Raw genomic sequence first — 12303 nt, 5'->3', positions numbered from 1 at the left:
AAGGACATCTTCCCCCACCCCAGACTTCCAATAAAGACCCTACTGATTCCCAATGAGTTGTTTGCTCTTTGAAACATGTGAATTGCTGTATTCATTTTCTGAATCCCCAGTTGCCTCTCCAAGACCAAAAGGGCCTCTTGCCTGCTGAAGGGAGGGTGAGGCAGGATCGCCCCCCCCCCCCCCCCACCATGCTTATGGGTTATTTCTCTGGGGCCACCACACAGCTTCAAATCTGCAAAGCCTCAGCCCAGAGAAGACACTCTGAGGACTTCACACGTGTGTGTGCAGCCTGCTCCAGGGAGAGAAGGAGGCAGCAGTCACATGGGACCCTAAGTCATCAGGGACACAGCTGTCTCCTGCTGAGATGGGGCCTGGGACCCTTTGTAAGCTGAGTGGTTGGGAGACAGGGCAGTAAAGGAGGTGTAGCCCGCAGTCAGGACCTCAGTGTGCAGACTCTCCCCCACCCCTGGCCCAAGGCACTGGATGGGTACCGACCAGAGAATCCCTGCCTGCGCATCCAGGTTTGGTGGCCAGCAGCCACTGAGCAGATGGTGCCCTCAATTTTCCCCATCTGTCCAACAGGTTGGTCAAGTCTGCTGGGTCCCTGAGCTCCACAGCAGACCTTTTCTTTTTAGGCAAGGCCAGGCCTGCTTTTGTGATAGGTGTGAAAAAAAAACAAAACAAAAAAGAAATTGTCTTGGCTAGGAAGGTGGCTCAGTGAGAGAGCGCTTGCCTTGCATGCCTGAGGCCCTGGGTTCGATTCCTCAGTACCACATAAACAAAAAGAAAAAAGCCAGAAGTGGCCTCACGACTGACAAAAAAAAAAGCCAAGCCACCAAGTCAAAGCAGGAACTTTTTAAGCAACACATTTTGATAGACAAGACAATTTCTTTTTCTTTTTTCTTTTTTTTTTGGGGGGGTCCAGTCGTGGGGCCTGAACTCTGGGCCTGGGTGCTGTCCCTCAGTTCTTCAGCTCAAGGCTAGTGCTCTACCACTTGAGCCACAGCACCACTTCTGGCTTTTTCTGCTTAGGTGATGCTGAGGAATCAAACTCAGGGCCTCGTGCATGCAAGGCAACCATTCTACCACTGAGCCACCTTCCCAGCCCTGGCTTGGCTCTTATTAAGGAAAAGAAGGACTGTGTTGGGATAAGGAAAGGTTTTTGAAATGTAAGGTTTTTGCCTTACACTGGTTTCTTTTCAAGATGGAATTAAGACACACTTCAGACTGTTCAAGAAATTGCAGAGAGTGCAGGTGTATTTTGAGATGGATCATGTACTTTTAATACTGTTTCAGTAACCTTACAGAAATATAATTTACCTTATTCAAACTAGCCAATCACGAGCAGACTGTGAACATGAGCTCAACCAATCAGAGCAGAGGGGTGGGGCCTGCCCCCTTAGGGATAAATACCTCTGGTGGCCTGTCTGTTCTGTGCACCTGCTTGCCAGAGTTTTGGCTGATGCTGCACCTTTCAGCAGAAGTCAGCTTGTCCTTGCTGAGACAATTCTTTATTTTTTGTGTCTATTAGTGTGATGCCAGTGGTTCTTGGAGAGCATATTTATAATGCAGGGCAGTGACCCCTGCGTAGAGGTGGGCCTGAGCTCAGACAGAAGTCTAGGCCCTTTACAGTTTACAAGCACTTCTTTTTTCTTTTTTCTTCTTTTTTTTTTTGCCATCTTTCTTCTCCTCTGAGGTCCTCCTCAATTCTGAGATGTACAGGAGCCATTCTCGGGGATAAATGAGCTTTACAGAAGAAAAGCAGGAAGCTGGAGGGGAGGGACGGAAATGGACTTAGAAGAGAAACCTCACATCTGGAGCCAGGCCTGAGCCAGATCATGTCATCCCCGCTGAGGTGGCACTGCACACCGCAGCCCCCAGGCCCACACCCTGGGGCCTCCGGTTACCCACTCCAGACCCAGACAGTTCAGCTGCGGAGGGTCAGGACACACAGTCCACCCTCAGGGACAGAGCGGCTCTGTTCTCTAAGGGGCTGTCACCTGGCTGCTAGCCCAGGACAAACTGTCCAGCCCGGACCCCACCCTCTCCCAGCTGAAAATTAGCGCTCTGGGGCCAGAGCCTCTGAGTCCCTGCAGAGAGAGTGGTCTGAGTGGGGAGCTGGGGTCCGGGGTCCCACACCTCCTGCACTTGCCTACACTCACTTTCCCCATCTGTAAAATGGGGTGTGATACTGTGATTTCCCAAACCCTGAACTCACCAGCCTGAGATGAGCGGTTCATGATGCTGTGATGCCATGGTGCCATCTCCCCAAACCTGAGAATGGGGGAGGGGCTGAAGTTAGGGTTAACCAATCACTCATGACTTCCCAGTGTAGATTATAGAGAAGCCCATCAGGATTGGGTCTTGAGGGCTTCTGGAAGCTGAGCACTAGGAAGGTGGAGGAGGTGACTCCAGATGACCCCAGACATGGTGTGGAGGCTCTTTGTTCCTTGCTCTCTGCCTCTCTTCTATCCTGCCATTCACCTGTAACTGTGTGTGTGTGTGTGTGTGTGTGTGTGTGTGTGTGTGTGTGTGTCCTGTGGCCTGAATTTAAGACCTAGCCCACTATCCCTTCACTTTTTCACTCTAGGCTAGTGCTCTACCACTTGAATCACACATCTATTTCTGGATTTTTGCTGGTTAATTAGAGATAAGAGTCTTAATGGACTTTCCTGCCAGAGCTGGCTTCAAACTGTGATCCTCAGATCTCAGTCTCCTGAATAGCTAGGATTATAGGTGCCCGGTACCTGTACCCTTTACCATCTTTAAAATAAGCCAGCGTATCTTACTGTCCTCCTGAGTTCTGTGAGCCATCCTAGACCATGCCTAGAACCCAAGGAGGGGGAGATGGGACCATGATCAGTCAGAACCTCAGGTCACAGCATGGGACTTGTGACTGGGGTCTCAAGGAAGAGGACCGTCCTGCAGGATGGTGTCTCCAACCAGGTGGACAGTGTCTGGAACCACAGGGCATCAGTGGTACGCACTGGTAAATTGCTGGTGTGTGTATGTGTGTGTGTGTGTGTGTGTGTGTGTGTGTGTGTGTAGAGCCCAGCATGTCTCAGACACAGGAATGTTCTTTTCCTTCGAGGGTGGAGTGGATTCCACCTTGCTTGTGGAGCTGGTCCTCCGCTCTCCATCCTGCCTTCTTCTCCAAGCACTTTTGCCCTTCCATGAATCCAGGACAGAAGCCCACAAGCTGTCCATGTCCCTCCCCAAAGTCCCCAAGCCCACTAGAAAATAGATAGAGGGTTTAAAAAACCAGGAAAACATTGAAAGAATCTTTGGGGATGAGGTACAGTGGCTCATACCTGTAATCTCAGCTATTTTGGAGGGCACAATGAGAAATCACCATTCTAGTCCAGCCTGGGCAAACACACACACACACACACACACACACACACACACACTAAAATGATTACACTGTTACTCTTTCTTAGCAAACCAACAAGGCTCATGCATATAAACTCAGCTTAGATAGAGGAGCATGGGCCAAGGCTTGCTCAAGTAAAAAACACAAGACTGAGCCGGACGCTGGTGGCTCACGCCTGTCATCCTAGATACTCAGGAGGCTGAGATCTGAGGATCACAGTTCAAAGCCAGCCCAGGCAGGAAAGTCCGTGAGATTCTTATTTCCAATAAACCACCAGAAAACCAGAAATGGCGCTGTGGTTCAAGTGGTAGAGTGCTAGATTTGAACTGAAGAGCTGAGGGACAGTGCCCAGGCCCAGAGTTCAAGCCCCATGACCAACCAAAAAACAACAACAACAACAACACAAGATTGTAACTGAAAAGAAAAAAATGGGGCTAGGGCATGGGTCAAATGGTAGAGTGCTTGTCTAGTAAGCTTTAGACCCTGAGTTTATGCCCCAGCATTGCCAGGTTAAAAAAAAGTCTTTCAAAAAAAGGGTTTGGTGCAATTAATTAATACACAGGTGTTTTTTTTTAATGAAAAAAAATAGTGACGGGAAGTATGAAATGTGCCGGTGGGAGGGGTGAGTGCTAACCAGGAGGGTGGATGAGGAGGAATATGGTTCCAGTTATTTGTTTGCATGTATGAAACGAGAGTAAGAAAACTTGTTGAAATTGTTTAGGCATGGGATTACAGGTGCTACAGATGGAAGGGGTGTGGTGGATACAGTGTATGTGTGGAAATGTTACAGTGAAGTCCCCTGGTACAACTAATGTATATGCTGGAGGTCAATTAAAACCCAAAAGCCAATAATAAGTGTTGGCAAGGATGTGGGCAAATTGGGAGTCCTTATAGTCTTGGATGGAGGGTGCAGAGTGATGCACTCACTTTAGAAAATAGTCTGGCAGATCCTCAAATTGTTATATGTGAGTTATAGGTACATACACATGCACACACACACACATACACACACTCATAAAACCATGAGAAACTAAAACAGAACTTTGTGCATACATGCACAATCCCAAATGTCAATGTTTGGATACATAAAATTTGGTGCATACGTAGAGTAGTATAGTATTCAGCTGTGAAAAGGATCAAATCACGAGAAGTTGGCATCTTCTTGACATCAAAGCCAGTTCAAGACATCAGGGTCCCCAAGGGCTCTTCCAGCCACACATGACCAGGGGACATAAACCACAGAGGACATGCTATCTCTGCTGCTGGGCTGTAGCAAGCCACACCTGGAGACTGGACAGGGTACTAGCTGCATCTTCCCCAGGTGCAAGAGAGAGTGGCCATCCTAGAGTAGCAGCTGTGGAATGTCATATGGTTTCTCCCCGGGGAACAAAAATATGCCTGTGTTGCCTGAGAATTCGAAGCACTTTTGCCTGCCGGCCAGTGGCTTCAACAGAATGTTTGATGCTAGATGCTCAGCAGCTCAAAAAGGATCTGACTCAAGGAGTCTGTTACGTGTCCACCTACTCACACCACCCCAGGCAGATGGGAGTCTGGATGCATATGAAAGGTGCTCATCAGATAATCTGAGATGATGCAGAAAGATCCACACAAGGACCCAAGAACTAAAACTGCCAGAAAACATAGATGAAAACCTTGACTAGATAATCATGAGAACTGGAAAGGATTTATCATACATAATCTATAGGATTATGTGCAAGAAGTATCATAAAGCACAAGAAAATGATTGTTTTTTTGCCAATTCTGGGGCCTGGGCACTGTCCCTGAGCTTCTTTTGCTCAAGGCTAGCACTCTATCACTTGAGTCACAGTGCCACTTCCAGCCTTTTCTGTTTATGTGGTACTGAGGAATTGAACCTAGGGCTTCATGCATGCTAGGCAAGCACTCTACCACTAAGCCACATTCCAGCCTCAGTAAATTACTTTTTTAAAGAGGAAAGTTGTGAGAGACATGGTAGGAGAGTATGGAAATGAGACATATCTAGGACACCTTCTATTGGAATTATAAGTGCTCTATGTAGAGAAAAAGATCAGATGGGGAGGCGATTTATAATAGTAACATAAGAAAATTCTTGAAAGGGTTTACTAAGACCCAAATCACACAAGTAACAAAACCTATACGTATCCTGATGTGGAAAAAAATGACAAGGTTTTAAGCAAAAATAACAAATTGCATATGACTAATAATCAGGTTCACATCAGACTTCTCTGTAGCAGTGGAAATTAGAAGAAATTAGAAATTAGAAGGAATTAGTAAAAAAAAAAAAAAAAAGTATGCACTGTTTACTAAGAAGGAGTGAAAAACAAAAAAAAATCCTACTTGCACAGAGAAAATGTGCCCTCAGGCTACAAGGTTATTAAAGAACATAATTTCTCTAGCCAGACACCCAGTAGATATCTCAAGTTGTAGATACATGGATAGAAACAGAAACAAAAGAGCCCAGGAGACACGTGTGTGTGTGTGTGTGTGTGTGTGTGTGTGTGTGTGTGTGTGTGTGTGTGTGTGAGAGAGAGAGAGAGAGAGAGAGAGAGAGAAACAGAGACAGAGAGACAGAGAGAGAAATAGAGATGAGGCTTGTGTGCATGTTTGTCTCATTATCTATAAATGCATGACACAACTTTTTTATAAGACTCTTCAACACAGCACAAGAAATATTCTTGAAAACACTATGCTATTTCAGTTAAAGTAAGAAGAGAGGCCAGATCAATAAGTGCTGTGCTTTGCCTCATAGTACACACACACACACACACACACACACACACACACAAAGTTCTAACTCCCAGTACCTCAAAATGTGACATTCTTTGCTAAGAGGCAACTAATTAAATGAGATCACACAGGGACAGGTGAGAATTAGAAAGTCTGGAGGCAGGCAATGGCAGGATGAACCCAGCTTGAAGATGAAGGGAGAGGTTGTGCTTCTTCTTCTAAGCCAAGGAACACCAAAGCTTTTCAGCAAGCAACCAGAAGCTAGGCGACAGGCATGGAAAGATCCCTACCCCCTGCCCTCAGCCTCAAAGAAGGACTCTGTTCTCTGAATACCTGCATCTCAGAGTCCTATTATCTCAGAACTGTTAAGTTAAAGAAGCGGGGAGGGGGAGATGAGGAAAGACATTTACACATGAACATACCTGATAAATATAGATGTCAATATTTCAACACAACACTAGCAAACCCAGGACAGCATGAACAAGTGGAACCATCCCAGAAATGCAATAGCAGTTAAATGTAAGAAAGTTAGTCAATAGAACATACCACATTAATAAAATAAGCAAACATACAGGTGATGACCTCGATTGATGTAGAAAAAGTATCTGACAAAATTCCAACATGCTTTTCGGACAAAAAAACACTCAGAAATGTAGGATGGGAAATTACCCGGCACAGAGGAAGATTTATGGGGGAGAAACACCACCACTGATATCGAACTCAATGCTGAAAGAAAGCTGAAAGCTTTACCTTTATTATCTACTAGCATCAGAATGAGGGTCCCCACCACTGACATTAAACATAGTGTTAGGGATTCAAGCCAGGGCAATGAGACAAGAAAAATATATCAAAGGCAGCCAGGTACTAGTGGCTTATACCTGTAATCCTGGTTACTCAGGAGGCTGAGATCTGAGGATTGCAGTTTGAAGACTCTTATCACAATACATGAGCAATAAGCAGGAACTGGAGATGTAGCTCAAGTGTAGAGTGATAGTTGTGAATGAAAAAGCCAAGTGCAAATGTAAAGCCCTGCGTTCAAAATCCAGTACTGGTGTGTGCACGTGTGTGCGTGTGTGCGCACACGTGCACACACACACACACACACACAAATTAAGCACAGACAGGGGATGGCAAATAGGGAATTAGAAGCACCTGCTATTTTCACTCTGTGAAGGAGAAGCATCTGGTGACAGCAAAGAGACAAGATTCTGAAGACAAACAAAGAAGAGAACTTAGAACCACAAAGGAGGTGGCAGGAAGCAAGAAACTGCAGAGAAACAAACCCAGCAGCAGAGAAGAGATCTGAACCAGTGCCCCCTGCTTCCCCAGATGGGGAAGGGGAGATGGACTCCAATACGAGGTATAACAGAGGGTCCCAGCATGCACTGCCAACTCTAACTGCAGCCCACACAACCCACAAACCTTAGCCCCAGTACAGGGCTTGGTGAAGCGGCACTGTCCTGAGGTGGGAGGCCAGCCAGCCTTGGTGAGGAGAAGTTTTCTGTGGCTCCGTGTGAGACAGTGAGTCACCATCTTGAGAGTATGCCTATTGTCAGGACTGAATTATTCTGGGGACCTAGAGATAAGGAGCAAGCTTGGCTCAATGACTCACAGGACACAGGGACATGGAATATGGGAATGTCAGTCATGGAGGTGGTTGAGCAGAGGAAAGAGTGTCTCACAGGACCCTGTAGACACATCTAATCTTGGGGAAATTACCTTGTCAGCCTAGATGCCGGAGGCTTGGGAAGCCTGGGTGTTGGGTGCTGGGAGCCTTGGGCTTCCCTGCTGACTCACACAGCCTGGGCTGAGGTGTCACAGATGGTGTATTACCCTCGGAGCAGCGAGGCTCTGACTCATAGCATCCATCAGTTGCCACCGTGAAGAGGTAACTGAGATGTCAAAGGCAGGGGCTCTGGATACCTGGCCATGATGGGGTCTTAGGACCCCAAGTCACGCAGCACAGATGCCACTAAAGGTAGCTGGAACTGTGAAAGCAAGGGCATGGCAGTTGTTTATGGTTTCACCCTCCCAAGCTAGGAGAGAAGCTCATCACCTGAGGCCACAAACCTTTGAGCATAAGGTTTACATAGTAGTCACCATCCAGGGCCTGGCCCCTGACTCTAAGTGCTGACTGCTGAGGGGGAACAAAGCCTTCCCACCCAGACCTAAATCATGGGGTTTCCACAGCATCTTGTACCCCACAGAGAGGGCTATCTATCTATCTATCATCCATTTATCTTGTATCTGTTAAGGTGTATGATTTTTCCCCTGATATCTGATATAGGCAACTTACTTTGTAGCTTTTACTTTTGATACAGGCCATGTACCCCCTCTCATTTACTTTTGTTTTTTTGGCCAGTCCTGGGGCTTGAACTCAGGGCTTGGGCCATAGCGCCACTTCTGGCTTTTTCTGAGTAGTTAAGTGGAGATAAGAGTCTTACAAACTTTCCTGCCCGGTCTGGCTTTGAACCATGATCCTCAGATCTTAGCTTCCTGAGTAGCTAAGATTACAGGCGTGAGCCTCCAGCACTAGGATCATTTACTTTTTAGTTCTGCTTCTCCCTCCATTCCTTTTCTCCAAAGTCATCATCTCTGAACCACAATGACTGCCATTCAGAATTCAATTTTAAACAACTCTTCCCTTCTCTTTCTCTTTTTTCTTTTTCTCTTTCTTTCTTCCTTTTTTTCTTTCTCTCTTTCTTCTTTCTTTCTTTCTTTGCTGGTCATGGAGCTTGAACTCTGGGCCTGGGCGCTGTCCCTGTGCTCTTCAGCTCAAGGCGAGCGCTCTACCTCTTGAGCCACAGTGCCACTTCCAGTTTCTAGTGGTTTTTATTGGAGATAAGAGTCTCACGGACTTTTCTGCCTGGGCTGGCTTTGAACCGTGATCCTCAGACCTCAGCCTCCTGAGTAGCTAGGATTACAGGCGTGAGCCAGAGCCACCGGCGCCCGGCTAGTCATAATTCTTTCTACCTTGCTTCCTCATACTTAATTCTTTCCTATTAATTGTTAATTGCTTTGTTTGTTTTGAGTTTTCCATTTCTTCTAGTTGTATTGTGTGTGTACATTTTCATTTCTTTTCCCCTATGCACCCCAACAAAACTTTAACTAGATTTTCTTTCTATTTACATCATTCCACATTCTCATGAACCTTTCCTGTTATGCTCTCACCCTATATAATAAAATACCTAGCATAATTCCCTAGTGCTATCCCCACTGTCTCCTTCCTATGACCACTCTGGTTAACTAAGTGTCTTCTTAGAACACAAAGATACGTCTTTACTTTATAGTCATCTAAAGACCTTGGAGCGCTAGTGGTGACTGGTCATCATTAGAGATTGCTGCAAATACAAAATTGTGTTTTATTAGATGCAATAGCATCTGTAGCCAACCTTTCTCACCCTGAGTGGAGAAGACTTCCATACTTAGGGCCTTAAGCATTGAAATTGATCACTGGACCACTGAGGCAAACCCCTCCAACTTAGTAACAGGAAAATACACCACCATCCAGCCATTACCCAGTTGTAAGTAGATTGTGAGAAGTCACCATATTTAAACATAGAGTGAAATCTTGGCCCCAGAGGTATAAATTCCATCAACAAGGGAAAAACCGCCACTAAATTCAGGAATAAGTAAGGCAATGTGTCTTATCAAAAGCCAACAGCTCTACTGTAAGGAACATAAGAGGTAGTGAAAAGAAAGAAGATTCAAACAACAAATTCAATAAAAGAATTACAAAAATAATAAATGAAATTAAGGAGGTGATGTATAAACAGCTGAATGGATTCAAAGAGGAAATAAGCAACTATAGGAAGCAAATAGCAAACGAAATACAGAAGATAATGCAGGGTATGAGAGAGGAATTTAATAAAGTATAGAAATATTTTTTAAATCAAATTTTAAAAATCCTGGAAATGAAGAGCTGATAGCACAAATTAAAATCTCAACCAAAACTTTAGATGATAGAACAAAAAAGGAGAAACAAGGATATCAAGGACTGAAAATAAAGTAGAGGTGTTAGATCAATCAAAGACACTGAACAAAATATTAAGAAAATAATAATGGAATTTTCAAGAACTCTCAAATCCAGCAAAAGATTAAAACTACAAATGATGGGAATAGAAGAAGGTGAAGAAATGAAAACTAAAGGTGTTGAGAAGCTAGTCAATAAAATAACAATAAACAGCCCAACCTCAATAAAAGAGGGTCATCCATGTGTAGGAGGCTTTCAGAACACCAAACAGGCATGCTCAGAGAAGAGGCACTCATGGACATATTATAAATATATGACATAAAGAATATTGAGAGCAGGGCTGGGAAGGTAGCTCAGTGGTAGAGCGCTTGCCTTGCATGCATGAGGCCCTGGGTTCGATTCCTCAGCACCACATAAGCAAAAAGAAAAAAACCAGAAGTGGCGCTGTGGCTCAAGTGGTAGAGTGCTAGCCTTGAGCTGAAGAGCTGAGGGACAGTGCCCAGGCCCAGAGTTCAGGCCCCACGATCAGACCCCACCTCCCCCCCCAAAAAAAAGAATATTGAGAGCAGCAAAGGAGAACAAGTTACATATGTACAACAAAAGGCCCAATATAATAGCAGATTTCTTAGCATGAACTGTCAATGCAAGAATGGCATGGGAGGACATAATTCAAGCCCTGAAAGATAACTGTCAAGCTAGATGAATATTACGCAGGAAAACTATACTTTGATGGAGAAATAAAAACCTTCCATGATAAAAAAAAAAAGCTGAAGAAATTTATGATGCTGGGTGCTGGTGGCTCAGGTCTGAAATCCTACCTACTCAAGAGGATGAAATCTGAGGACCCCAGCTCAAAGCCATCCCAAGCAGCAAAGTCTATGAGACTCTTGTTTCCAATTAACCAGCAAAAATTCAGAAGTGGTTCAAATGGTAGAATGCTAGCCTTGAGCACAAAAGCCCAGGGACAGTGCCCAGGCCCGAGTTCAAGCCCCAGGACCAGCACACAAAAAAAGCAAAAATAAATCAATGACTACTAAACAGACACTGCAAAAGACACTTAAAGGACACCTACCCATAGAAGAAGAAAATTAAAACCAGAAAAAAAATACAGGAAAGGCAACAGTCTATAGATGAAGAGACTAGCAAAGATGAATAGGAAAGAAGTAAGTATCATCAAATAAATGACAGGAAAATACAACAATATTAACACTGAATGTTAATGATTTTAAGTCTCCAACCAAAAGACATAGAATGGTACCTTGGATTATAAAGTAAGACCCAACTTTTTGTTGCTCCTAAGAAACACATATCAATGGCAAAGACAAATATTGCTTTAGGGTAAGAGAATGGAAACTAAGAAAGTAGACGCCCTAAAAAGGTATGAGTGGCTATATTTATATCTGATCAACCAGGCCTCAAACTAAAATCACTCAGGAGAGACAAAGAATGTTCACTTCGTGTTCATAAAGGGAATGGCCCATCACGTGGAAATTGCAGTCCTTAACATATATGACAAATAGTGGGGCACCTTGTTCATTAAAACAACACTTCTGGACTCACGAGCCAGCACAAAAATAGTGGGAGACTTCAATACCCTACTCTTACCAGTAGGTCAACCAATCCAACAGAGAAACCTAAAACTAAATGACATCAATGGCCAAATAAACTTAATAGACATCTACAGAGTACTTCATTTGGGGGCTGCACCATCCATATTCTTCTCATAAGCCCACAGAACTTTTTCCAAAGTAGGTCATCCAAGGACACACAAGTTTAAGCAAATATAAGGCGATTGTAACCATTCTATGTGTTCTGTCAGACCATAGTAGAATAATAGAACTCAACAACAAAAAAGTACTACTGCAGAAAATATTGAAACACATGAAGGCTGAACCATACACTCTTGAGTGATAATTGGGCCATAAAAGCAGAAATAAAAAATACATCTAGTAAAAAAGAAAAAAAGAACTGTGGGAGTGCAGTCTAGGCAGTAAAAATGGAAATATTTATAAGTGCCTACATCAAAAATAGAGAATTCTCAATTAAGTAGTCTAATGATGTACCCCAAACCTCTAGGAAAACAAGAAGAAGCCAAATACCACATTAGCAAATGGAAAGAAATAGTAAAGATTAGAGCAGAAATTAATGAAATAAAGACTAAAATAAGTATGCCAAGAATTAAGTAAATAAAAAGTTGGTTGTTTGGAAAAAATAAGTAAGACTGATAAGC

Source organism: Dipodomys spectabilis, unplaced genomic scaffold (assembly GCF_019054845.1).
Source record: "Dipodomys spectabilis isolate Male_0828 unplaced genomic scaffold, ASM1905484v1 ptg000175l, whole genome shotgun sequence".
NCBI classification, from domain to species: Eukaryota; Metazoa; Chordata; class Mammalia; order Rodentia; family Heteromyidae; genus Dipodomys; species Dipodomys spectabilis.
Note: the sequence above shows the minus strand (reverse complement) of the source record.